This window comes from Anser cygnoides, chromosome 2 (assembly GCF_040182565.1).
Source record: "Anser cygnoides isolate HZ-2024a breed goose chromosome 2, Taihu_goose_T2T_genome, whole genome shotgun sequence".
NCBI classification, from domain to species: domain Eukaryota; kingdom Metazoa; phylum Chordata; class Aves; order Anseriformes; family Anatidae; genus Anser; species Anser cygnoides.
Genome location: NC_089874.1, coordinates 156321852 through 156348870, shown reverse-complemented (window position 1 = coordinate 156348870; position 27019 = coordinate 156321852). Strand labels below are relative to the sequence as shown.

General features: G+C 44.0%; 1 long non-coding RNA gene across 3 annotated transcripts; it reads left to right on the top strand.

Moving 5' to 3' along the window:
- Positions 1–569: 569 nt before the first annotated feature.
- Positions 570–26928, top strand: LOC136789808 (uncharacterized). Of its 3 annotated transcripts, XR_010828833.1 has the most exons (5): positions 570–676; positions 1487–1693; positions 16829–17660; positions 21050–21202; positions 22667–26928. It is a non-coding gene; the product is annotated as an uncharacterized lncRNA (long non-coding RNA). The 3 variants fall into 3 exon arrangements; XR_010828835.1 differs by lacking the exons at positions 21050–21202; positions 22667–26928 and having other exon boundaries at positions 16829–17208; positions 17305–21043; XR_010828834.1 differs by lacking the exons at positions 21050–21202; positions 22667–26928 and having other exon boundaries at positions 597–676; positions 1392–1693; positions 16829–17088.
- The last annotated feature ends 91 nt before the right edge of the window (positions 26929–27019 follow it).

The following is a 27019-nucleotide window of genomic DNA, read 5'->3' as shown; positions in this document are numbered from 1 at the left end:
GCACTCCAAGCACCCTGCACCCCATGCATGCACCATACACATACCATAGATGTCCCTACACACTCCGAGCACCCCTGCACACCATGGATACACCATGCATGCCCCATACATGCACCACACACTCCAAGCACCCCCATGCCCCATGCATTCCCCACGCACTCCAAGCACCCTGCACCCCATGCATGCACCATACACATACCATAGATGTCCCTACACACTCCGAGCACCCCTGCACACCATGGATACACCATGCATGCACCATACATGCACCCCCACACACTCTGAGCACCCCCATGCCCCACGCACGACCCCACGCAACCCGACCACCCCCGTGCACCGTGCACGCACCGTGCACGGGCCCCCCCCCACGCGGGCCCCACGCACGCCCCACGCAACCCGACCACCCCCGTGCCCGTGCACGCCCCGCGCACGCCCCGCTCCCGCCCCCAGCACTCCCGCGCGCGCGCCCCCAGCCGCGTGGGCGGGGCTCCGATTAGCCCCGCCCCCCTCGCTCGGCGCGTGCGCGCCTCCGTGCGTCCGTGAGGGCGGGTCCGGAGGGGCGGGGGGGAGGGGGGGAGGTGAAAGGGGCGTGGCCTCGGCGGGGCGGGGCGGGGCCCGGTTGCCATGGCAGTGACGTCAAAGGGCGGCGGGGAGCGGGAGCGGAGGCCCGGCAGAGGTCAGAGGAAAGGCGAGGGCCGGGGGGGGCCCGGGGGGGTTTGGGGGGCTCGGGGGGAGGCCGGGGGAGGCCGCCCCTGCCCGGGGCCCGCCGCTGCCGCTCCTCACAGGTACGGGGAGGGGGCCCGGGGGGTCTTGGGAAGGGTATGGGGCTCGGGGGGGGAGGCGGAGAGGGGGGTTTGGGGGCGGTGTGGGGGGGTTTGGGGGCGATGTGGGGGGGGTTGAGGGGGGTTGGGAGAGGGCTGAGGGGCTGGGGAGCCTCCCCGGGGGGAGCCGGGGGGTTATGGGGGCCGCAAGGAGTCGTGGCTTCCCCTCAGAAGGAGCCCGGCACCCCCCCCCCAATAAGAGGAGAGATTCCACCCCCCAAAAAAGAGGAGGACCTCCCCCCCCCCCCAAAAGAGAGGACGACCCCCCCAAAAGGAGGAGCCCCCCCCCCCCCCGAAGAGGAAGAGGAGATACCCCCCCCAAAAAAGAGGAGACCCCCCAATAAGAGAATACCACCCCCAAAAAAGGAGGAGACCCCCCCCAAAAAAGAGGATACCCCCCCAAAAGGAGGAGACCCCCCCAAAAGGAGCATACCCCCCAAAAAGAGTCCCTCCCCCCCCCCCCCCCCCTCCTCCCCAGCACCTTGCCCCCTATAGCGTGGTGGCCTCCAACCCTGCGAGGACTGCCGTTATTTTTATTTTTATTTTATTTTTTTTTTTTTTTTTGTCTAGCGAAAGACCTGTACCTCAAGGCGAGCGGGCCGCCTAATTACATAACTGTAACTCCGTATCTCCGTGTTTCTACGTCTCCCTTTCCCCCCCCCCAGCCCACCCGCTGCTGGAGGAGGATGCTGCGGCCGCGCGGAGCCAGGCCCCGGGCGCGCTTCTTGCTGGAAAACCCCGGAGCGAGGCCGTCAGCGTGTGGGGCTTGGTGCCACGGGCAGCCCGCCGCCGCCCCCGCGCCCAGGGGATGATGTAGAGGGCCAGGAGCGGCTGGGTGATAGGGAGCAGCGGTCGCGCTAAGGCAAAACCAGGTAAAGCTCTTGTTTGGTCCCGGGGCTGACTCCGTGACCTTGGATCCGTCGCTCTGCGTCTGCTTATCGGTCAGGAGGGGTAGCGCTTTCCAGGCTCGGCGCGAATAAATACCCTAATGACTGAAGTACTGAATAAATGCCCTAATGACTCTGAGGTGCTTATCTGCTGTAGCAATAACAGGTAGATAGCGCCGGTGTTTATACTGTAATAGCACAGGCGCCGCAGCCAGGTCTGCGTTTTGCGGGCGAGGTTTCCCAGGAGTAGCTAACCTTTGGATGGAAACAGGCACTCGCTCCTAAAAGCCTGTTAAAACGTGCGGTGCTGCCTGACGTGCGGTGTTTTGTCGCCCTGTATTCCGTACTTTCATGTGGAGCGTGCTCCAGTTTGCTTCTCAAGAGCTGCCATTCCGCAGTGCAAATACTTGGTGGTGTTTTTTTTTTTTCCTCCTCCTCCTTGCTTAGGACAATGCTGGTGTCCTCTTCCACTGCTGAGGGAGCCCTTGTGAGTTTCTAACGTGGCTGGTTATCTCTGAGCTGTGTGGTAGGTCTGGTGTTTGGGTCGGGAATTAGAAGAGAGGCGTTCAGGTATATCTGGCCGTATCTTGGTACGATGGAGAAATGACTTTAGGGAGCGGTTGGGAAGTTATTGTGATACCTTTAGGTGTACCTGCTAGGGCTGAGTCGTCGCTCTAACTCCTCCGCGCTGTCTCGGGCGGGCTCCAACATCCACAAGTAAATACAAATTCCTTCCAGGCAGGCGTCAACGAAAACAACCCTTGTAGCTCAGTTTGGGGAACGATATTTTTGCTCTCAACACCGTACGATGCTCTGCGTAGAGAATCAAGTGTCTAAAGCGTGCCACAGGCAAGCCCTTCAACGCAGGAATCTGAAAACCGTGGAGGAGTTGCCCGGAGTGGTTCCCATGCTGCTGTGCAGTGGCGCGCAGCCGCTGCCAGGACAGGTGAGCGCAGCCGGGCGCGGAGCTGGGAGCTGAGTTTCCCTCTATGCAGTTCTCCCTCGTGCAAGCTGGAGCAGCCGGGTTACTCGTCCGGTGGCTTTTTGCTTTGTTTTGCCCTTTTATTTCTTATTTTTAAATCTGTTGTGGGAGGGCACGCCAGGCAGAAGCGCTAATTGCCTGGTATCTGAAGCTTGGGTGCTTTTTCGAGAGTAATTTGTCCGGTGGCTTATCGCTGGTCTGCCGAAGTTGGCGTGAAACTTCCATAACGCTGAGCAGGAATGCTGCGCCGAGGAGGAGGTAAGCACAACACACGGTTTTAGTTTATCTTTTTAACAACAAAACTGAAAGCTGCTCTAGCTGAATGGCACCACGCCGTGAATTCGTGCTATGTAGGTGCCCTGGAAAAACCGCATACCCAGTTCCGCAGCCACCCTTAGGCATCTCTAATTTACGCAGGCAGGGCTCGCTGAGTGACTGCTCTAAGTCCCAGTGACCTTAGCAGGTTTGCAGAGGTCACATTTTAACACAGATAAGTTGTGCTTGAACTATTTCTTCAGCAAATATTAGGAGCAAGTGTTTGTGTACGCAGTCACATGCCTTTTTTTTTTTTTTTTTCCCCAGTCCTCCGCTGCATTTTCTGTTTTCCTTCAGGTTCTTGCTTACAGACGCTGCAGTGAACGTGGCCTTTTTGTTTTGCATGTTTCCAGTCTATCACTTTAATAGTAGTAAGAAGCACGGGGGGTCGAGAACGACTTCTTTTTCGAGGTGTCAGGAGCAAACGGCAGGGTTTTCCGAACAGGGGCGCCGCTTTTAGGATCAGAACAACTTGGCGTGTGGGAAGCCCGTGCAGCCGGGTGCCGTCAGCACGCTGAGAGCCGCTTGGGCAAGTCGCTTCTGCCGCTTCCAGCAGCGCCGTGCGCCTTACGTAAGCTGGCCCCGTACGCCCTGTCCCCGCTGCCACGCGTGGAAATCGGCGTTACCTTACTGCGCGCCCCGAGAGCGGAGCGCTCAGCGGCTGCTCGCCGGCTCGAGCGTCAGCGCGCAGAGCTCTCGCGAGCTGAAGGGAGAGGTCGATGCCAAGAGCGTAACGCCGGCCTCCTCGGGGACCTGGGGAGAAAGGCAGCTCCTCCTGCTGCTTTTGGTCGGGGGCGCTGGAGGTGTAAAGGTGAGCCAGGAGTTCCTGGAGCTTTGAGCCGCATGGCACGCAAATGGACCACTGGCGCTGTGCTGATGGCTGCTGATAAAACAGGCGTGGATACCAAAGGACTAGGGTTTCAACAGTGGCTTCAGTAATATTTAGGACTGGAAAAAAAAGGCTTTTACGTACTGTTAGTGTGCTCTTCCTGCTACAAGGTCTTGGGAAGGAATTGGGAGATGCTTTCAGGTAGGCTGGTGCTTTAACCTTGTTCCTGTAGGTAGCGTTTAGTCGTGCATAACGAAGGTACTGACACTTGCTGGGTGGGCTTGGAACGAACCTTCCATTACAAGGCTTCAGGAACAAACAACCCCTCCGCTTTCCTTTCTTGCTGAAGCTATCTGGCATAAAATCCCGCAGTAATGCGAGGTTTCTAGTTGGAATCCAAGTGAATTGTTCACCTTTTTTGAACACCACCTAATGCTTCGGTTACAAGCAAAGCCACTTCTTAAATGCTCTTGTCTCCCCTGCTGGTGCTCCGCCAGCCTGAGGCAGCCAAATTCCTGCTCGCCTGTCCCGGTGAGCACTTGTCTGGCTCTCGGGGTCGCTCGGGGAAAGTTTCCTCCCGAGCACAGGGCTGGGAAGGGCTGGCTGGAGGAGAAGCGCGCTGGATTGGAGGGCTCGCGTGGAAAGGCCGTGGGAGGAACGCGGGAATCTGTCGTGGCTTCCCCCATGTGATCTGTGCCGTACCCCATGAAACAATTTCTCATTGTGCTGGGGCCACGTGGAACACAAGGCAAGCACACCGGCTATCTGCAAAGGAGCAGGTGCAGCGCTTTGACGCTCAAAAGCTGAACAAATTCCTGTAAGCGAGTAGTTCGTGCAGAATTTAAGGAAAATTACTGGCAGAACATCTAAGAGGGACTTGAGTTTTCATTTTGAGTAGGGAATTGAATCATCCCTGCTGCTTTTATCACGCAAATCGGGGAATGCACTGGCTTTTTTTTTTTTTCAGTGCTTTTGTTATTTTTTGAGGGTATGAAATCTGTTTTCAAACCTTGTGCAGGAAGATGGGCAGCAGCGTAGTTTTCTGCGTTTTAGCAAGCTTGCAGCAGCTGTAAGAGTGTAAAAATTATTTAAAAACCACCTGTGCGGTGTACATTCAGGATTGCATGGCACCGTATTTTGTTGCTTTATGGATATTTATGCGGATATCCAACTCCACGTGTATGTTGTCAGTACTCAGTAGCCTTTTCGCGTTGTTGACGTAGACAAAATCTATTCTGGATGCTTAAATCTGCTAAAATATTTCTAAGAGAGCTGGCTCCTGGAGCAAGTTTCCCACAGGATGCAGTGGGTGTCAGGTCCAGAGGTCAGTGGCAGACAAAGTCAAGTGAAGGCTCCTCTGGATTTATTTTCCGGCTTTTTTTGAGGGGGAGAAGTTTCTCTTTGTAAAGAGGCGTGGAACTTCTCCTTGTTACTTCCTACCTTTCCAGATGCTACTAGGTATGTACAGGGCCCTTCCCGCTTAATTTTTTTTATCAAAACCTTTTATTTTCTGTAGGAGAGGAAAAAAAGGAAAAAAACGGAATCAGTGCAGTTAATATATTCCTGAACTCTCAGCACGGAAGTTGCTGGGGTAAATCAGAAAGCCAGATGGAGTTTGAAGCGCCTGTCATGCACGGCGTCGGAAACGAACGTTCCCGATACCAATAAAAGGGCCAGATTGGGACTACGTAATTAATCCCTTCCCAACACATGATAAGGTTTGGCTACAGCAGTCGGAGAGCTGCTGGAGACAACTGTCAAGTACTATGAGGCAGTGCATTGTTTGCCTAAAATAAAAATACCGATGTGGTTATTCTCATAAATGTAGGTATCTTTGGGTGATTTTTTAGTACTCATGTTAATATTAGTACTCATAACACTGTTTAAATGGGAGAATAAATGTGAATAGCAGCTGATTTGGGCTTGAATCTATCTCCTGGCTTAAGTACCTACATAACTACATTTATATACGTGAAATATGGATGTAAATAAAGTATATTTAAGACAGGAAATGTATAGAGATTAGTTTTTTGGAGAGTTACGTAGCAAAGCCTGCTCTCCGTTGGAGCCTACGTGAAATGCAGTGACTGGTGAGCCCCAGGGAGCGATCTTGCAATTAAGGTTATTCACGGTACGTATCGGTGACCTGGCAGAAGTGCGCAGGAAGGTGCTAAAAAAGAAAGTGCTCGTGAGCTGGTACGGTGCCTGTGCCGGAGGCAGCCGGGAGGAGGAGTGGGCAGATGGCAGTCGGTACAAAACAGGTGAGTAATGAGATTGAGAGCAGGCTGAATAGACTTTGCAGCCACCCGTGCTGTTTGCATTTGTGGTTTGGTTAAGCGATAGGGATTTTTTTTTTTTATGATCTGTGCAAAGGGAAGGTAAAACTCCTGAGCTGGCACCGTAGGTGGTGGTGGAAGCGTGGCTGCTGGGATGAATGGGACGGTCAGAGCTTCAGGAGCTGGGAGAACTCTTTAAAACAAACAAAAACCCGTTTTATACCCCTCACCTGCAAGTTTATTCAGATTACTTTGGCACGTGTAACACGGAGTATTAGGAAAGCACTCAAAAAATCTTAGTGCCTGGATAACGCAGATTTGCTGCCTGATGACAGATCGTTCTGAAGCAGCTCAGAGGCGGCAAGGCCTGTTTGTGATACTTCGGTTGCTTAATTCACCCAGTTAGTTTTCAGACTTCCTAGACCAGAACACTGCCCGAGTGCGCATTGCCTAGCGCCCTGATCTCTTCCAGACTGTTGCTTGGAGGCACTAGGACAAAGGGATGGCTGTCGGGGGCAATGGTTGATCCCTTAACCCTTAGCATTGTGCTAGGTGTTATAATAAAAAAATAAAATATCCAGAAGCAGAAACGCTGTCCCCGCCTCCATTCTTGCTTCAGGAAATTTATGGTATCCGTTTCTAATAATAATAAAGGCCTGCAGGTGTAAGAGGATCCACTGAGATCCTGGTGATGTGCCCAGCAGAAACTTTAGCAGGGCGGCAGCAATCTCGATCTTTCCTTTTAGATACCTGCCTCAAAATCTTCCTGCCTTTTTTTTTTTTTTTTTTTTTTTTTTTTTTTTTTTTACTTTTTTAGGGTTCGATAAGTTACACCAGCTGGGAGCTGGTCTAGCTGGAGAATGCCCTGCTAACAAAAGGGAATCGCTCCGCCTAAGCTGGCACTTAGCAGGAGCACAAGCCGCCTTGCGGATCATTTGGTGCAGATAAGTTTTCTGTGCTTGAAGTTACTCTTTTTGGAATATCAGTTTGCTCCTTGGATGCTGTCACCTTGCGATGCCTCAGTCCGAATGAGACCTGCAAAGAGTTTTAACTGCACGAGAATGCTGAGGGCAGGAGGTCTCTATTTCTGCAGAACCGAAGGTTAGAAAGATAAAGGAAGAAGATTAAAATACCCACAAGAAATGCCCTAGCTAAGGTTTGTTTCCTGACTGAGGGCATATTGAATCCTGTGGGAATGAGGAAGCTGAACTACTGAAGGGCTGTTTAATTCCTGTGTTTCACACTGAGTCAACACCGCGTTAGATAAGGAAGTGCTATTCATGGCATCTGTAAGAGCGCTGGCATTTCGATGAAGAACACAGAAATAAAACAAGTTAGTCCAAACCAGATCTTTTTGCTGTGTAAGAGCTGCGTGGAGAGTGAACGCTGGGGGCTGAAGATGAGTATAATAAATCAAAACGCCAGAGGAACCTCGGAGGACTTTCTTCGTCTATTCACTTCATTGTTTTCTTTGCAGATACAGCACAGCTCAGCCAAATGCAGGGTCATCATTGTTCTGGTGCTCAGAGTGTTTTCTAAACGTTTTTGAAGACTGAACTCTCTTTTCTGTGCGTTGCCTTACGCTGGTCAGTGTGTTGCTTGGCTCGTTTAACGCGCCGAGTGTTTTTACATGCAGGAGTCACGGTGAGAGCCCGCCGTTTGGGGTGAGTGGTGAGGTGCGTTGTGTTGCTGCTGATAACCCACAGAAAGGACTCGAATCTGTACCTTCTGGAAACTGCTGCCGTTTCCCAAAGCCGATGCTTGGCAACAGAAGATGCCCTGCTGACCTCTGCGGCTTGGCAGAAAATGCTCCTGTGCATGTGAGCTTGCGAAGCGTACATCCCAGGGTACCGACTGCTCGGGGCTGCTGGCACGGCGTGCTTACATAAGAGGGAAACAGAAGACAGAGTTCTTTAGTGAAATAGAAATTGGAAGTAAAAGGGGAAATTAGAGCAGATTGAAAACTCAGCTCTTGCGTTTAACGGCGACCTTTCTAGCTGTTCAGCTGCTCTTACCTGGAATTTCTGAGATACGTCTCAGATATTGGACCTGGAGTGCTTACAGCAAAAGCCTCATGTCAGTGCTGCTTTGGGTAGCTTTTGGTTAAGTATATTTTTTCTTCTCAGCTTCTCTTGTGTTTCTGGTACGTACTGGTGCTCTGCCTGTGGTTGCAGAAGCTGTTCATGGCTTTTCCTGGAGATGGGCACCTTCATGCTTAAAGGCTGTTTTTTTTTTTTTTCTTTTTTATCCATATTCGTTCTGCTGAGTGGTCTGTTTGGTATGCATCATCGTTTTAAAATGTTCTTACAGCATCCTCATGTGTACTTAGCGTAATGTGTTTTGTTAACCTCCTGGGTTCTGAGAGTGCGTCTAGCTTCCTGTGCAGGGCACATGTCAGCAGTGCTAATAATATATCATAAAGCCTACCGATAACTGATCTGGTCATATATGGGCCGTGCTTATAAATAAATACAACTCCCAAAGCAGTAGATTGAGGGGCAACAATGAGGAAAAAACACTTACCCTATTTATTATTTTGGAGATTTAACCAGTAAAACTTTTTGAGTAATTGATATTACATTCACTTTTAGAAGGATAACTAAGCACATTTTTTTTATTTTTTATTTTTTTTACCAAATCAGGCTAAGACAAGAAGCCTAGCTAACTCATTTTTAATATTAGTTTCAGACAGGACTCTCTGTTTTCTGGGGGAGACGAAGGCAGTGTTTTCAAGGATGTTTCTCCTGATGGCAGCTCTGTGAGCCTAATTCCCCGGTCTCTCTGTAGGTCAAGGACACCTTCATTTTCACGCAGCCGTTTGCTGTGGGATAGCTAAGCCGTCTGCTGACGGGATCAGGCACGCTGGGGTGGATTCAGGTCACTGGAACACTGGGAATGTTCTGGTACTGGGGAAGGTAATTCTTCTGCAACCTGTCCCTCATCTGCTCCGAAGGTACCCGGGGAGTGCTTCAAGGAAATAGCAAGGGAAGTTAAGGCGACTCCGAGAGCTTTAGGAAGATGGGTGCGCTGTGCCTGTAGGCTTTCTAGCAGAAAAGAAGGCTGTGACGCTAAACAGAGCTTGCAGCGCTCAAAACTTGAATCAGCTGTGAGATAAGACAGATTGTTTGAACAAGGGAACTTGAGAAACTTTCTTTGCCTAAAATACCCGTCTGTTTACTTTGTCTCTTTCCTCTCTGATTTTTTAATTTCTCTGTGACTTGTCAAATGGCTTGGCACAGCTGATCCGATGCTTTTAATGCAATTAATTACAAATGGCTGCAATAGCTAATATCCTGAGCTGCTATGTGATTAGGCACGATTGTCTAAGCTGGCATTTTGCATTTGATTCCAGCCTGTATGACAGCTTTGGGTTCAGAAGTCTAATCCAACTTTTATGATGTTTTTTTTTTCCAGTTTGAATTCGGTGACAAGTGAGTTGTCCTGATAAACACCCTGACCCAGGATCTGTGAACCTGGTGATTCAGTTAAAAGGCAGGTTATGCCAAATATTAACTAGAAGCAATAAAATCTCAGGAAGGAGAAATGAATCTGTGTACTTAACCATCCTCGGTTCTAACAAACCGCAGTGATTTTGAGTGTTAACGTGAAGTTGCGTACTAGAGTAGCAGGAAGAACTGCTGGATTATTTGCCTCTCTTTCTTATACAACACAAATTTCAGCGTGAACTTCCTTATCGTTGTGGTTAATATCTGATTTCTTGCTTACATCTAGATTTTACAAAAGGGACCTGTGTTTACACAGCTCGGATTGCTGCTTTGCATGGTATTACCTGTACATTTCACGTAAGAATAGCAGGCATCCCAATAAAACCAAATCTCTGCTGCGCTTCTCGAAGACTGTTAATCATTAACTGTCCACAAAAAAAAGAAAAGAATTGTGAGTTTTCATAAGTCAGCTACTTAAAATGAAACTGAATACTAGTTTTATGTCAGTTTACTGATATAGTATAACTACACTGTTGTAGAAGTCTATTGAATAGTAAGCTGTTAATAGAACTATGTGGCTGTGGCTTCAGTCACTTCTTCATTCCCTTTCCCCCCCGCATAGAAGCAAAATTTATTTTAGCTGTCCAGTTAATATTTGCACAGTTAGGAGTTTTAGATCAGTGTACCGGTTACTGAGAATTGTGATGTTTTCTGTCTTTAAGCTGGAAAATACAGTTCGTCTGAGGAATTCTGCTTTTAAATAGTATCATAGAATTAAGTTGGATTTAGACTGAATGTGAGATTTTGTTTGCATATGGGAAGTTGAAGGCAGATATTGTCAACTGTAGCGCTAATTTTCTTGCACTTAAGTGGAGCCTAAGGCAATTAACTGGGACTGTGCAGAGGCAATGAGGTTTGGTCTGTTAATGGTGCTAAAGTTTATTTTTACACGATGATTAGAAGTCTATATTTGCAACCTTTCCTTGAGTGTCCCGTTGAACAGGTTAATTTTTACTTAATTATTTGCACAGAACGTCTTTGCCATAGAAATGAGGGGGCTAATGTTCACTTTTCTGGTTTCAGTTACATCTTAATCCTTCACATGGAGGGGAAGATCACAAGCTCCACGTGGAACTGACTTCTGAAACTGAATCATTTCTTAGTAATTTCTTGATGTTTTTATGTTTCTGGAGAGCGAATATGGTTTTCACTAATTCCTGCTTGAAGTGCAGAAGTTCTGCAAAACCAACTGAGAATTTGCAGTTGGCCACTAAAATGGCAAATAAAAGTTGGGGGTCCGTGATAAGGGCTTTCAGTGACTTGTCCTGTGCTTGAAGTCAAAAATATGTATTGAACAGGGTGAAGAAGGCAGCTTGATTTATAAGTTGAATAAGTCTCTGAACACTCGGTTTTCTTCACTGTCCTGGTTTCTTTGGCTTGCTTTATGTAGGGAAAAAAAAGAAAAAGGTGTGTGAGGGGGTGTCAGTTGACACAGATCATAGATGATAGCCCTTGTGGGAAGCTGAATGAAGGCAGTGTTCAGCTCTTTCAGTAGGTGAAATAAGTCTTATGGGCTTGAAACCTCTTCCAGGGAATGGCAACTAGTTTACGAACTAAACATGGCAGGATTCCTGTAAGAAGGTGTTTTATTGTTGTTTTCTTTTTTTTTGTAGATACATTACTGTTTATATTTAAATGTGTTGAAATGAGTTGATATGGGCAGCATTACTACCCTTTGTAATTTCTTTTTTTTCCTGTTGTGGTTCATTTTGTCCCTGCCCATGGCAGGGGGGTGGAACTAGGTCATCTTTAAGGTCCCTTCCAACACAAACCGTTCTGTGAGTCCTTTATTTGTGTTGGAGAGAGGTCGTCTTTTTGAATGAGATCGTTGTCCTCTAGGAAGGTTCCCTTATAAATCCTGATAAAATCGAATTTATCGTGTAGAACCTCGAGACTTAATGATGTTTTTGTGTGGGAGCTCCTCTTTGGGTTTGGCTTGAATCTCTTGGGCAAATGTTTCCACCGACCTGTACCCTTGACCTAATGAAGCAACTGATGTTCATTTGTTAATAGCTGCTGAAGGAGGATCAAACCACATCCTTGGTTAAAGAATTTCCTTAAATATTATTTAGGAATGGTAGCATTCAGAAATCTGTTGCACTGCCAAGTTGTCCAGGGGAGCTTTTGCCTTAGGTAGCTGAGATGCTTAGGAATGCTCAGAAGTGTTTCTGTTTGGTTTTGCATTTATTTGGACTTTCTTTTGCAATCTTCTTTAAGGTCAGAGTACTTTCTGGACTCATCTGTACTACACGTATACCAGCAGGTGGAGCATCAGTAGCGTAAAATGGACTTCTCACTTGGAGGTCAGGTGGTTGGTAGGAAAATAGCCCCTCCAGCACTTCAGGAAGGTGATTGCCGTGCACGTCTTGCTCACTTGATGTCCATGGAGGTGGAGTCTGACTCTGTTTGGCACAGAGGTTTGGGGGACAGCTCCATGTTAACGTGATGTAGTGTTAGCAAAAAATGTTGGAGGACAATTTTCAGACTTGCACTTGGGATGAATTTGGATGCAGAGAGTGAAAGGTAACTTGCTATTTCTCTGGTGCTGTTTTAAGTGTCTGTTTCCTGCTGCAAGGCTTGGAAGTACTGATGGTGGGTCTAAATAGCTATAAAGTTGTTCTTTTAAGGGACTGTGGCTTTACCAAGTTTGTGGTTTGTTTCTGTTTTTTTTTGTTGTTTACTGTGGCACAGGGGCAGGTTCTTGCTGTGGTTTCACAGGTCACCTTTATTGGTTTAGTGCTGTACTGCTACCAAAACAGAGTCCTGCCCCCCGGGAACTACAAACAGTGGCTTCTTCCTGCCAGCACCAAGGGTTGTCCTGCTGCAGTAACCGAGACCAGCTACCTGCTGTAGCAGAAAACTGATCTTTTTTTTTTTTTTTCCCAGGGTTAGTTTGCAGCTAAATACAGTGTCTGGTCCAAGTAACTTGCATCAGAATTGTATCAAATCTCTATGACGCTAGAGGAAATAGGAATCCTTCGTCCAGAAGAGAGCTAGCAAGACTACTCTTCTGCTACTATGCTCTTACTGTGATCTATTTAAACCATCCTGTAAGTGCACCAGTAGTCAGAGTCCTTGGTGTGAGTGTCCTAGTAGTCTGTTCGTATCTTTGGAATGGTCCTTGTGCAACAGCCACCCAATAAACAACATTAAATATCACTGAATGGTGTTCATATCACACGGTTTTTGCTTTCATACGCTGCTCTGTATTTTGCGGGCATGCATATATTTTAAGTGTCTGTGTTCTGTGACTTAAAGTTTAGCTAGTAAAAATGTCTTCAGGATGAACTTTGGAGTAACTTCGCCTTTTCATCTGCAGAGTGCCTGTCACTGTGGGCTGGGTAGTGGCGTTCCTTGCTGCTGGTCGTGCTTTCCCTCGTCAGAAGTGAGTTTGTGTTTTCCCTGTTTGGTTGGCTGGTTTCATATGAACAGCAGATGGGAAGAAGATGAAGTTTACCTCCTTCTCTTTGAGAGAACACTTTTCCCAAATTCAGTCTCGGTATAAGTTGTAGCAGATCTCACACAGCTCTTGGAAAGGACCTTGCTCAGGACAGGGCTCTCCAAGTAGCAGCAACTCTGACTGGGTGGCATTTAGCAACGCAGGTTTAGGATGGTTTTGACGTTGCAGACATCAATATAAACCCAAGAATGGACCTGTAAATTTCCAACTTTTTATATAAATTGCTGCGTAACGAAACCTTGCACCGGGATAGTATTCAGGTTTGTATTGCAGCCCAACCGAATGTCTTGCTACTTCAGGAAAGATTTCTTACGTGAAGCGCTTCTCCTGCCATTTATTTTGGGAGTCATTGAACATCTCATTAAACTGATTCAACTGGCGCAGTAGTTGCAAGTTCACTTAGCAGATTACACTGGTTTTAGTTGGGATCAGGAATGCGGTTTTGATCAGCCTGTTCAGGTGGCCTCTAGGCACTGGTCTGCAGTTCTTGTGGAGCATTTAAAGCCGATTCCTTCTGGATGAAACAGAATGGGGAGATGGTTTGACTGACACATTGAGATAAATGATACGTAAACCACAGGCAGGACTAGAGCTGATTTGGGAGTAAAACCTTGTGGATTACATGTAGGTTGAGCATTTTCTTCAGTTCAAACTGCCTAGTTTTGCAGATCTCCTCCTGTCGCACTATGCTACCTGCAGAATTTCTTTCAGATGAATCCATTGGTTCACCAAAAGGTGTGAAAAGAAACAGTCGATGCAAGGAAGAGAGTATATTTTAGCTCCTTGTCTATTGACTGAGTACGTTTTGTTCTTATTCTGAAATTCAGTGACAGCATGAGGCGATTCAAGATTAACTGGACCAAGAATATCCAAAGAGCAGGGTTGTGATGTGGTCTGAATAACTGAAGTTTCTCTTTGCCAAGCTGTTCAGTGCACTGCATCCAATTGTTGCTTAACCTGTGGGGTCCTTAGAGTTAGTAGGAGGAGGAACCAGTTCCTCTGCTCCACAGGTACTCGTAAAATGCTCGTTTATTGGTTTAATTCTGCTTATCAGTCAAGTACTTGTAGTGTGACAGAAGAACAGTTCAGAGGGTAATACAATCAGTCTTCTGTGATGAGTTTTGTTATGGTTTGGAAAGCCATGCTTACTACTGTGAGGAAACAAAATTGAGACTTAGGGAAAACAGAGACCTGAAATCTGTAGTTTATCCCAAAATGTAAAGCTTTCTTGTGTATTGTTTAGGAGCAGGAATTTTAAAATTCAGTCTTGAAAATTAAGTCTTGTGAGAGATGAGCAATGCTTTCTGGGGCCTCTGCGTATTATTCTGTATGTCAGTGCTGAGAAAGTGTTTGGCTTGAATCTCGTTACGGCTGCCGTCTTGGCTGCAGCCACCGCTTATAGGGCCCTTGTGGGGTGGGGACGATGTCCCTTACCCTGTATGCAGTTTGCCTTCCCTGCAGGGAGCTGTTGCCTCCCGTTTCAGCTGGCTTCTCCCCCAGCTTCTGGGCCCTTGCCAGCAGGGCTGTTACTCAGCCAGCTCTCCCCAGCCTGCGCTGATGCCTGGGGTTATTCTGCCCTGGGTGCAGAGCGTTGTGCTTTTACTTCTTGAACCTGATGAGGTTTCTTTTGGCCCAGTTCTTGGGCTTATCAGGGTCTCTGTTGGTAGAAGTGCTGCTGCTCACTCTGTCAACCTCCACATGGAGCTTGCTCTACGTGGGTGCCTCAAATGTGTCTTCCAGAAGCTGGTGGTAATCTCTGTTCCCTCTTTTGACTTCCTTGGATGGGAGTCTGGTGGTTCTTGTGCTTGTCACATGGAATTGTGCGAATTCCGTGGCATTTTGTATCGGTGATGCTGGTAGTTCTGTCTAGAGTACAGAAAAAGAAGGCTTGTGCATTTGGTAGTTGCTAAGCAAAATCTTCAACAGTATAAAAATCAAAGATTGTTTTTGTGATGTCGAAAACAAAATCCAGCTAAAAGTTACTTCTGTCTTCTCCAAACAACAACTGAGCAATGATTGCCTTTTCTTATTGTAGTCCAGTAACTAAATGTTACTTTGCTCCAAGTAAGGAAATGTGACTCAAAATTACCAGATAGACTTTCCTGATCTATAAACATGTCAGGGGTATATCTTACTACCTCGTGTGTTATAAATTGTATAGGGAGGTGGCTTGATTCTAGAACAAGTGTTGTTTGCAAGGCCATGAAAGTGGTCATTTTTTACAGATACTTGTCAGATCCTGTGCAAGAGTGACTTGAGAATACGGAGAAATTTCAAAATGAGCTGTTTTGGCGGTGCATTGTCTTTTAGTTACTAATACCTGAAAACTGATTTCCTGAAAGCAACTTGGTGAAATCCTACCTTTAGAGAGACCTTTCAAGTACTCTTAAAGCTATTTTTGTTGCTGTTGTCTGATTTTTGCGTCTGAGGTGGTTGATGCTCAAACGGATGCCGTGACCGCATGCTGTTCTTGTGTGGACTGCTTCCTTTGGGGAAGCAGGCTGTATAGGGGCACTTAAACGAATGGGCCCCTTGGGTATTACTGCAAAACAAATAATTAACTTTTTTTTTTTGAACTTGTAATACCAAATGCCACACACTTATCTGATGTTCTTGACCTGCGTGCTTGCTGGGTTGAGCTTATTTTCTTGGAAGTAATTAAAAATAAAACACATATATGCTTTGCTGGGAGCAAGGTTAAGATTTATAGTTTTGTGCAGATCACTTCTCAGTCCGATCTCCTTCACGGTTCAAGCGCAGCGGAGGAGTTGAGCTGCACTTCATACAGAAAGGAAAATGAGCTGTTGCAGCAGTGCCCTTTCACCAGGCTGCAGCAACAATCTCAGACTCTGCTTGCTGAAGTTACAGCCGAGGGAATGTCAGAATCTGTCATATTTGTGGCTATACAGGCTTGGAAAGGTTAGAACGTGCTCACACAGGGCTGCTCTTAAAACAGGAGCATTTGTTGTGTTGTGTAGCCTCTAGATCTCTTGGTGGCTTGGCCTGAGTTGGGTATTTCCGTACCGTCTTCTCTAGTAATATGGTGTAGGCTTAACTGTTGGATCTCTGATGGCAACAGAGCATCCAAACGTGTCCTCGGGCAGCGAAGGTAAGCGGTGGGACTCTGCAGCACGGATGTCTCATTGCAGTTCTGAGTTTGTTTCCGTCAGTGGTACAGAGGGCTATTGTTGGCAGCTGGTATCACCAGAGAATTATAATTGCAAATGTGAATGAAAAGTCATTAGATGAAGTGTGCTAAATGTGCCGTTGTTTTGGAGTCTGCTACACCAGACTCAATTTGATAGCAGCTTAAAAAAAAAGGGGGGGGGGGGGAGGAAAGGGGAGATGCGAAGAGAAACAACCTAACCTAACAAATAACATGTACAGCTTTTTTTTTTTTTTTTTAGGGGAGGTTTTTCCATTCATGCTTGGCTGTATTTGAGACAGCAGGCAGGGAGGACTTCAGTGTTGTAGGAGAATTCGTAATGAGCATAGTGTGTGTGTGTTTTTGTTCAGTTGTTGTTTTGTTTTTGAATAACCAGAAAATAAATATTAATTTAACTTTTTAAGGGTAGAGCTCTTCTGATCCTACTGCAAAGAACATCTATTAAATTTATTCTTTATGCTTCTATTTCTTCTCAAGTGTTAGGGTTGGTTTTTTGCCCTCCTACGTCTGTCTTCTGCTCTCATTAAGAGATGATCAGATCCATTATTTTGTATTCAGCAGTGTGAACTTTCTTTGTATGTTCCAGATTGAGTACAAGATGGAGATAATCCTCCAAAGATGCCTTTCACCAAAAAAAAAAAGCGCTCACTTTCTGCAGACAACCTCATCGTGTTGGACCAGAGATACTTCTTACCTTGAAGAAAAGACAGGCTATGGGCGCAGATTGGGAATTGGAAGACTCTCAAGATAAAACAGAATTGTCATGTGGAGGTACCTGTAGCCTATGTGAAGTGATTTGTTTTAATAATTTCTAGTAAAGCATCTCCAAGACTACACTGGATGAAATGATATAATTTTGTTGTAGCTCCTTGTGAGGAATCAGGCAAAAATTCCTTTTCTGTTAGAGGGACCAAAGAGGCACCCTTTTCCCTCAAAGAGGGACCCTTTTTCTGTTCTTGATTGCAGGTAAACCTACTATTGGGGTTTTTATGAGGGCAATTCGTTGTAAGTTCTTAATAACAGATGTATTTTTATTTTATTTTATTTTTTTTAATTCTAAAGCAAAATGACCTTGGATTAGCCACTTCCTGCCCCCTGAGGTGGTTGCAAAGATGACTGAGTACTGCAGAACTTCCTAGGTTACCTAAAATAAAGACTTAATTTGACTGGGTAACTTCGTGGGTATGTTACTGTACCCAGTAGAGAGACAAGAAGGTGTTTTATAAATACATGATTTCTTCACACTGAACTGTTTTCAGCCAGAGGGAAGAAGAGGCTTGGGGGGGAGGGTGTGTGTGTGTCTAACTGCAGCCTTCAATTGCTTAGTGGATCACAGAGAAGAACCAGGTAATTCTTGAAGGACAGCAAAAGGATGAGACACAATGGACGCAAGTTGCAGCAGGAAATTTCAGTGAAATGTAAGGGAAAAGAAACTTCAGCCTGTGGCTGGTCAGGCACTTGACCAGGTTGCTCAGAGAAGTTGTGAAATATCTGTGTGTCCTTGGAGATGCTCAGAATTTGAGTGGAAAAGACCTTGAGCAACTTGATCTTACTTTAGATTCAGCTCTCCTTTGAGCAGGGAGATTGCTCTAGGTGATGTCCAGAAGCCTCTTCCACTGTAAGATATTTCTGGATTCTGTCTGGTAACTAGCTTGAAATTTTTTCTTCAACAAGCATAGGTTTAGCATTGTTCTAAGCTCTCTTTCTGATCTTCTATTGTAATGACTTTTCGTGTCTTACTTTTTTAATCTGTGCTCACTAGAGTCAGAAATGGGGTCTGCAGAGACTGCTTTTGTAAAGCATGTACTTAACAGCCGTTTGGAGTCTCTGTTGCATAGGAGCTCTGACTCCATTTCGCTTTACTGGATCTGTCCAAGTCAAGCTTTAAGAAAGTGAAACCAATTTCCAAGGTGCTCTTGCAGTGCTGTTTTTGTTACTGTTTTTCAACTTCAGTTTTGTGTATTTACAGTTCACAGCACTAAATTTTAGAAGGAAAATATTTTGGAGTAGAGCGAGCTAAGAAGTTGAAGGCAAATTGTAGCTTTCTCCTATGGAGAAAAATTTGTGAACTCTGTTGAAGCTGTGCAACTTGATTGTGATAGCATTTCTGCATGCTGTTCCTGTGTTCGTAATTGATGCATATCTGCATTTACATGGGTTATGGCAAATGACAGTGAGCAATCTCTATTTAGTTGCTGCTCATGTACGTTTTGGAGAATTAATGCGAGAAATGAATAGGGCCCAAGTCTGTCTTGCGTAATGGATCTGTGTCAGTGCTTGGGCTTGCTATGCTGTAGGAATTCTCTTTGCTGCAGTTCTAGATTGATAGTCAATTATTTTCTTACCTATTACACCTTGGTTCTTTGAAACAGTGAATCATGGAGGGGAGTGCATAAGATAAATGCTTCTTCCTCATCATGTGTAGTCACAGCAGACAAAATTTACAATTTTGTTCTGTGTTAGCTCATGCTCAGTTGTGGGGCAACCGGGTGGACGCCCTTCTGAATCAGAATCTGAACTTTATTTTGGCTCACACTACCTTGTCTTCTGTAGTTTATCCCCTTCCTTTTGTCAGATGAGAACACTGTTTTACAACACAGACATTGTGAAATGCCTGTGTTTTTCTGAAATGATGATATACATGACATTTGCATCCAACCCTCACTTAACTTTATCTTGGCTGCGTTAACAGTATACTGTTTTCACACTTCCCATTCATTGTTAAAACGAGACATACTTTTGCTTTCTTACAGCCCAATTTAAAAAATCTTTATCTATTACACTAAAACTGGTAGTTGTACTGTGTGTGTATTAGTGATCATAAGCAGGGTGCGTAGTTTCCTTAATACATAAAGGAAATGCCACTTTAAAACTGCTTACATGAATTATGAAGAAGTAGGAATTACATCATGCGGTGCTTAGTGCTACAGTGAACTCTCTGGGGCTATTGTATCAGGAGCAGGGAGGGGATATAAACTACCTCAGCTCTGGTGAGGCCGCACCTCGAGTGCTGTGCTCAGCTTTGGGCCCCTCAGTACCAGAAGGACATCGAGGCCCTGGAGCGTGCCCAGAGAAGGGCTACGAAGCTGGTGAAGGGCCTGGAGCACAAGTCCTGTGAGGAGCGGCTGAGGGAACTGGGGTTGTTTGGTCTGGAGGGTGCTCAGGGCAGACCTTAGTGCTCTCTGCAACTCCGTGAAAGGAAGGTGTGGGGAGCTGGGGGTCGGCCTCTTCTCACAGGTAACCAGTGATAGGACTAGAGGGAATGGCCTCAAGGTGTGCCAGGGGAGGTTCAGGCTGGATATTAGGAGACATTTCTTCTCTGAAAGAGCAGTCAGGCACTGGGACGGGTTGCCCAGGGAGGTGGTGGAGTCACCGTCCCTGGGGGTGTTCAAGGAGAGGTTGGACGTGGTGCTTGGGGACATGGTTTAGTGGGTGACATTGGTGGTAGGGGGATGGTTGGACCAGATGATCTTGGAGGGCTTTTCCTGCCTTAATGATTCTATGATTACAAGATCAGAGCCTTTACCTACCCTAGGACATGCAGTCAGTGTTCAGGATGGTGACACATCTGAACCGCTGCATGACAGAAGTGCTTTTGGAGATGATTTGGAGTACGTAAAAGCTGAAAGCTATGGTTCTTAACATCTAATGCTGATTCAGATGCCTTACTTTGCACAGGACAAATAGTTTAATTTATCCTGTGTAATCCATGAAAAAGTGAAATAAAAATGCTTGTATACCATAAGGCTAGTTAAAAATGCGTTTTTTTTTTTTTTGCTTAGACTTATAAGAGGAGTTTGGTGGGGAGGGAAATGGAGGAAAGAGCATGTAGAGAGCTTATCAGTCCACATATCATTATTCTTTAAGCAGACTACATAGGAGCATGCTGTAGTGTTTTAAAATCCAATTCTTTACTACTAGAAAACTGGTGTACGCTGTCTGTGATTTTCATTGTGAAGTTCTACCATTTTCTCTAACTTACATGCAGTTCAAGAGTTCCTTTATATTTAGGATTTAATGTTTAATTCTCAATTCTGTTCTGGTCAATAAGCATGACTTAAAATCATCAGAGCAGTAGTTAGGATCTGGATTCCTTTGTCAGCAGTAACTTTTTTTATTTTGCTTGCATCAAGCATCTGTGTCCAAACTGCTTTGACAGGTAGACTGATCGACCAGACCTTGACTCCAAAACACACACGAGCATGCATACTTAGACTCCTTTAACTCCTTTTTCAGTTATTTGTGTGCCAACTGACACTTCAATGAATAATAGTGTAGATTTCATACTACAAGTAATGCTATCGTTATTGCTGTTCTTAACAAAAGCTGTTAACAGCATTTACAAAGCCAGCAATTGATATTCTTTAGTTTGTAGTAACATTAGAATAATTAGAAAATTAGAAGAAAAAAAAAGGAATTACCTTTAACAAAAGCTGGAGTATGCTGTCAGCTTATCTTTTTTTTATAAAAAGTGTATGGGAGAACACCTGAAGAAGTTTCTTTATGAATACCCGGCTTCAGTTTTCATCAAGCTTTTGTTGATTTTTATAGAAGTTGTATCCCTCAAGCATATAGCTGCACAGAATGATCTATACTGCATATGCCTTTTAATACCGTATCTGGATGGAACTGCAACTCTAACTCCCGTATACAAATACAATCACGTTGTAAGATGCTGTGCAAATATCTGTAGCTGACAGTGAGTTTGATAAAGCAGTAGGAGACTTTGTTGTCTTTTATAGCGTCTGGTTTGTGGTGATTTACGTGTTAAAACAAAAGGAGGCTGACAGGAGTTTGTTCTCTTTAGGTGACATTGCAGTAACCTTTATAACTTCCTTAAGAAGCAAGTGTTAAAGGAGAGCAGTGGAAGAAATGGTTCATTGCAACTTAATGCTCAGCAGCCTAATTAGCCAAATACCATGTGCCTACCTCTGCATGAAATAACCCATTTCTTTCCAAGGTAAAATAGGAATTTTCAGTTTTGGAACAGCCTGAAGAGGCCTTTGTTACAAATGACCACTGGCTTTTTAACTATTTATTCTCAAATAATGAAGGTCAGCATGGTATCCATAGCGACTGCATGCAGCTTCCTCATTAATCTTGGCATTCTCCTGCAATAACTAAATTCTCTTACTGCTAACAAGTTTTCGCATTTCAGAAGGAAACCTTTATTTGAAAACAGGATGCGATTGGGTTTCTGTAACTAAGAAATCGTGAATATGTAGCTTTTCTTCACTCTTAAACTACTTGTCATAATTTCCACTTTCTGACTTTACTTTGGAGGCCTTAACAGAAAGGCCCAGAACAGGCAAGCTTAAGTTGCGGAAGTCTACATGTAGTCTGGCCATAGAAAACTTCTTAATTGTGAAGTCCTTTTTCTAAAGGGATAAAGGGATAAAGAATATTAAATGGGAATGTTACTCTGTTTTCATCTGTTAGCTAAAGGAAGGTTTTCTACTATAAACTACAAAATAAAGGCATTTAATAATAAAGGCATGTGAATATGATCAAGCCAGAATGATATGGTTAAAAAAAAATCTGCTGATAGACATTTCAGACCCTCCAGGTCTATCACAAGGAAGGGGGGAACTTTTGCATCACCAGGAGCACCACTGAAGTCCTTTGGCATTTGTCGGATTTCTTCTGTGCAGAAAATGGGAATCAAAGCGTTAGAGAACATGAAACAACTCAGTGTGATGTACTTAATAAACCAAAGTAATCTAAATTAAATTCTTTTTAATAGTATCTGGAATTGTAAATATTTTTAACATTATAAGAGTTCTTTTAGCTGAGAAGATACTGACTGTATCAGACCAGAATGCTGTCTTACAGGAGTTTTGGTACTTATTTGTCGAAGAAGGGAAGTAAAATGGTTCCATCTGGAGGATGTTATTGTTTCCCTCCTACCCTGTCCCTCTCCTTTAATGCTTAACTCAAAGATAACTGTTTATATTTTTTATTTGGTTGTTTGTAACAGACCCATAAACTGATCAGTCATTCTAACACTGGGGGAAAAGCATACTTTCAGATTTGTTTCTAATACTTTTTTCACTATGAGTATGGCTTGTTTTGTTTGTGTGCTCAATTTTGCATATAGCTTTATATATATATATATTTATACTCTCCTTATATTTTGAGAGCTCTGGAAATGATTGTACAGGAAGAAAAAAGTATAAATTTATAGGTGTATATATAAATATGTGAACCTAACAAGGTCTAAAAATGTGTATTAAAATTGAGTATGTGTATTTTCATATGTTGCATGTAGAAACTTGGTTAAGTAAGTATATGTTGATCTAGAATTGTGTTGGTTTGCTTTAACAAAGCGAAGATGAGATTTTCTTCAGACTTAGTTGAACAGCAATTTGTTGGAATGTTAAGAGAACCATGTCTTAAATCTTTTTTTATCTCCCCTCCTCTGAAGGTCACCAACTGCTTTGTACAGTTAGACAGTGGCAGTGACGCATCGTAGTCTGTTGCTGTAAACATCCCCGACTGGAAGCTGTAGCAGCTCTAGCTTTCAGTCAGATGTTTGCTGCACCTGGCTGCTCTTGGGCAACGTCCGACAGAAAAGGTGCCGTAACGACACGTGCGTAGATACGTAGCTGTTAGTTTCTGTAGACACAGCCGAGCTGCCTTCAAGCAAGTTAACCTGGTTGTTGGTAATAGTGCTGCTACGATCCATTGAAATCTAATCTGTTATAAGTGGAGATGAAAAGTTACTGCACTTGTGTCACTCAGAAGTGAGTCTGCTGCGTTGCGGTGCGAGCTACGGAATTACGCCTCACTGGAACGTAACAGCAAGGGGGGCTTAATTTCGTGTACAGCTATCTGTAAACCAGACTTTCATAAATTGTCTGTCTTAACAGCTTCGGTTACTTATGACTCTTAGGAAAAAATAATATGTTGTCAAGTACTTAGCAGGCAGTTCATCGGATGTGCCTTGCTCCTTGTTGTTCTTTCCGAAATTCTGTGTTCTGGGTCTCCTATGAGTGGGTGGTGCTCTTATTGTTTGTAAGCTGGATGTAACCCAAGGCCAAAATAAAGGTTAAAAAAAATAACACAGGATGTATTTTTGTAGTAACAATGCATAAAAGATATAGTTGTTTGTGGCATGGTCACTTTGGTTTGTGCTACCCTCACCATGGCATTTACGAAGGATTATTCTTTACACAAAAAACAGATTTTGAAAGTAGTTCAAAATTAACTCCTCACTAGCTGTTGACTTAAAGCAATCATTTCAACAAGAACAACTTTGCAAAACAGCTTCAGCACTCTTCACCTTCTTCTCTACTAGGAAGTGAGACCTGCAAATGCTGTTTCCTAGATTTCGTCTGGGATTTCTTTTCTCCTTTGTTTCTCTTTAGTCCTTTGCTTGTAACAGATGGGGAGGGGAATCGCATGTACAAGTAAACTCTGCGCTTTAGGCGGAAAGTATTCTTGGTCTGCTTTAGCTCTACATTCCTCCCTCTCTGAAGAATATTAACTTTATATTCCTTGACATGTGAAAGACAAACTTTATTAAGTTATTTGATGGTATTATTCTAGTAGTTATAGTAATACCTTGCTATTGTTTAATTTCAGCATAGGGATTCTGTAGAAGATCACATCGAAAGATACAAATACTTAATAAATAAAATAGGGTTTTCTTAGACCTGAAGAAGCTAGACAGCAAGCAGTGGAAGGGTAATGATTCTGAAGCAGGTAGTGAATGGCCACTTGTGAACCAAGGACAGCCATTCTCCTATCGTGGTCCCATGACCCTAAATATTAAGCTTCTGTTACCTGGGTCATCTGTCCAGTAACAGTGCCCCGTGGTTAGAGAAGGAAGGTTCTGAACTTGTATATCGATAGCACTGCTACGAAGACTTCTTTTCAAAGTAACGTGCACACAACAGAATCTCAGTTAAAATCTTTTTTTAAATATGATGTTTGGTTTGTGTACTTTAAAAAAAAAAAATACTTTGAAGCGGGATCTACAAATCTTGATTTCCTTTTTTAAGGAAAAACACAAGTGCTGATAGTCATTTTCCAAGCTTTCTTTACTGTAAATATTTAGCATTTCCTAGCTCTGTATAGTATTTGGACTTAAAAGCAATGAAGTGTTGCCTGTTAACATTCTTCGCTGAATGATCAAAGTAAATGTTATCTCTTAGTTAATCTAGTAGTCATTTTTGTTAGTGCTGTCTTAGTCTTGCCACATGCCAGATAAGTGTAGAGGAAAAACACGCTGTTAGTTCACATGCGGTTTATCAGTCCAGTCTTGTGGAACTTTATTTATGTAATAGTATTAATACATATACTCAAACACAGCTATCATGTCTTCACGTGAAAACAAACTGAAGTGGTGTGCGACTGTAGGAAATAAATAAAAAACCCACACTGAGTTTGTTTGGGGTTTTCTTGCTAAATGTTTGAAATACAAGGATCTCTTGTTTTCTGTACGTGAAATACAAACTACTGAACGTCTTGACATGTCTCAAACATGGCTGTTGTTTGCGAATGAAGAAAGTGGAGTTTTTTTAAAAGCTGTTGGCCATGTGCATTTTTATGCAGCGATACAAGGTGGGCTTGTAGTACTGGCACTGCTGGGAAGGGGCTGCTGGGTCAATGGATTTTAGGGATGGAAGAGGCAGGCTTGGTGTCAACCTAGTCATCGGCAAAGCAAATTACTGCATCTTGTTAATATGAATCTTGTTAACGTGAAGGCTGTAACTATGTCTTACGTTAGAAGGAGACATAAATAAGGTTCTCATATTTAAAGTCCACTAATCTGAGAGTGAAAGCAGATATCTAAAGGAAGAAAAGGAGGTTGGTGCTCCAGAGGCCAGTGGTGAAATTGTGAACGTGCAGCTACTAATTCCAGGCGACTGTCGTACACAGTGCAGGTGCAATGCTTTGGAAATGAACATGCAGACCTTTGGAAATGGAAGCTAGGGTGAATACCGTGGCCCTTGCTTGCTGAGCAAGTAGAATGCCTGTGAAGCTGAGTGTTTGGGGGCTGGATTAGTTGCCTGTGGTTTTCTTCTAGGTGTTTTCTCTGACCACTTAAAAGCACTACATCAAAGTTCTCAGTAACTTCAGGCTGCATGAAGCACTCTCCCCTTGCTGTGAACTCACGGATGCATTCAGTAGAAATGCTTGATCTCTTTGTTTGTTTTTCATGTAGTGAACCAACTGTTAATGTTTGGAGGAGCGCTTCCCCCAGCCTTTGCGTATGAAATGATCTGCATCTGTGGTTCACTCTTCCCAGTAAATCTGTAAAACACCTGCTCAGCAAAGAGCTTTGAGAAGGCTGAGACTTGGCCTCTTGGTTGACTGAGTTTGTAGAAGTATTCTTTTTTTCCTGGACTGGTAATATTTTGTTTGTTCAAGGCTGTGGATGCTAGATCAGACACACATTTAAAATAAGATGTTGAAGCTTAAGTAAGTGTCGTGTTCCCTTGCTGTTAAAATGACTCATTTCTGAGTAACTAAGTCTGTGTGGAGGAAAATAAGAATTAAGAAGATTAAAATAACAAGGAGAGTACCTTGAAAAAGTTTTGGAATGGGAATTAATTTAAGAAAATGCAACACAATTAGGAAGACATTCAAATGTAGCAACAAAACTGTAAAATTTAGCACATAAGGGAAGCTATGGATGTTTTTAATACAATACTACAGGAGTTGAATTTTTGCATAAACCATTTGAGATGGACATCTCTGAGGACTGTTACCTGATTTGTACTACCCTGTTGATGTTCCATGTATATTTTGGTGACGAGTATCAATTTTGAAAATGATTTGAATTTGAGATTTCTGGAAGGTGCCTACTTTGAGCGTCAGGAGTCTTGGCAGGTAAGTGCAACAGAACGCTGATTGCCATGGTCTTTGAGAAACTTTTTCTTCCTACTTTTTTTCTGATACCTCTACAGTAGTAGGGACTGTGCATGTATATTCCTGTTTTGATATTTACAAGGTTAAATGTTAAAAAAATTTAGTGTTCCAACCTTATTACATCAGTAAAGCTTGGTAATTTGCATGCGCCTTATGAATTGCGTAAGTTGTAGCTCACACAATGTATTGCAGTATGTCTGTGCCGATTCATTTTTGGATATCTTGAAAGCCAATGCTGTATTTATATTGTTAAGCTAACTTTTAGTTCCTGTAAACATCCTACACTCAGCTATAACAAGTGGTAGGGCTGGGGGGTGGATGTTTACTTCAACTGACTTGGAAAGGCAGCTTTCCTGAATGATCAAGTGACATATTGGCAAGAACGGAATACTATTTTCCAGTAGTATTCAAATAAGTTTATTGTACTGTAAATACTCTTCTTTTGTGGAAGCAATGTATTCCTATAGATGTCTTAATAGTCAATATAAACCTTAATTTGAGCATGTAAATACATGTTTATTGTAAGTCAGTCTTTAACTGCTAAAACGTGTATCTTTTTTCTGATCATGAATAAACTGTGCTCCTACTTCCTTGTCTTGAAAGGTGAACTTCTGGTGTCCTTAGTTCACCCAGGATACACTGGTGATAGGGAAATACCTAAAATCTAATATCGAATGTTCAGTTCTCAGTTGCAGCAGTGATTTGTTATTTGTCATCTACTTGTTCGTTGTCAAAGGAAGAAGGGATGATACTGGGTAATGGTAAATAAAAAGAGAAATAAATAAATGAAACATTAAAGTGGTAAAAAAATAGATTTAACTGTTTCTGTTGCCCTTTGTATCAAACAAAATCAGAAACATCTCATTTTGCTGGGGAAAATTTGTATAGCAGAACACAGAAG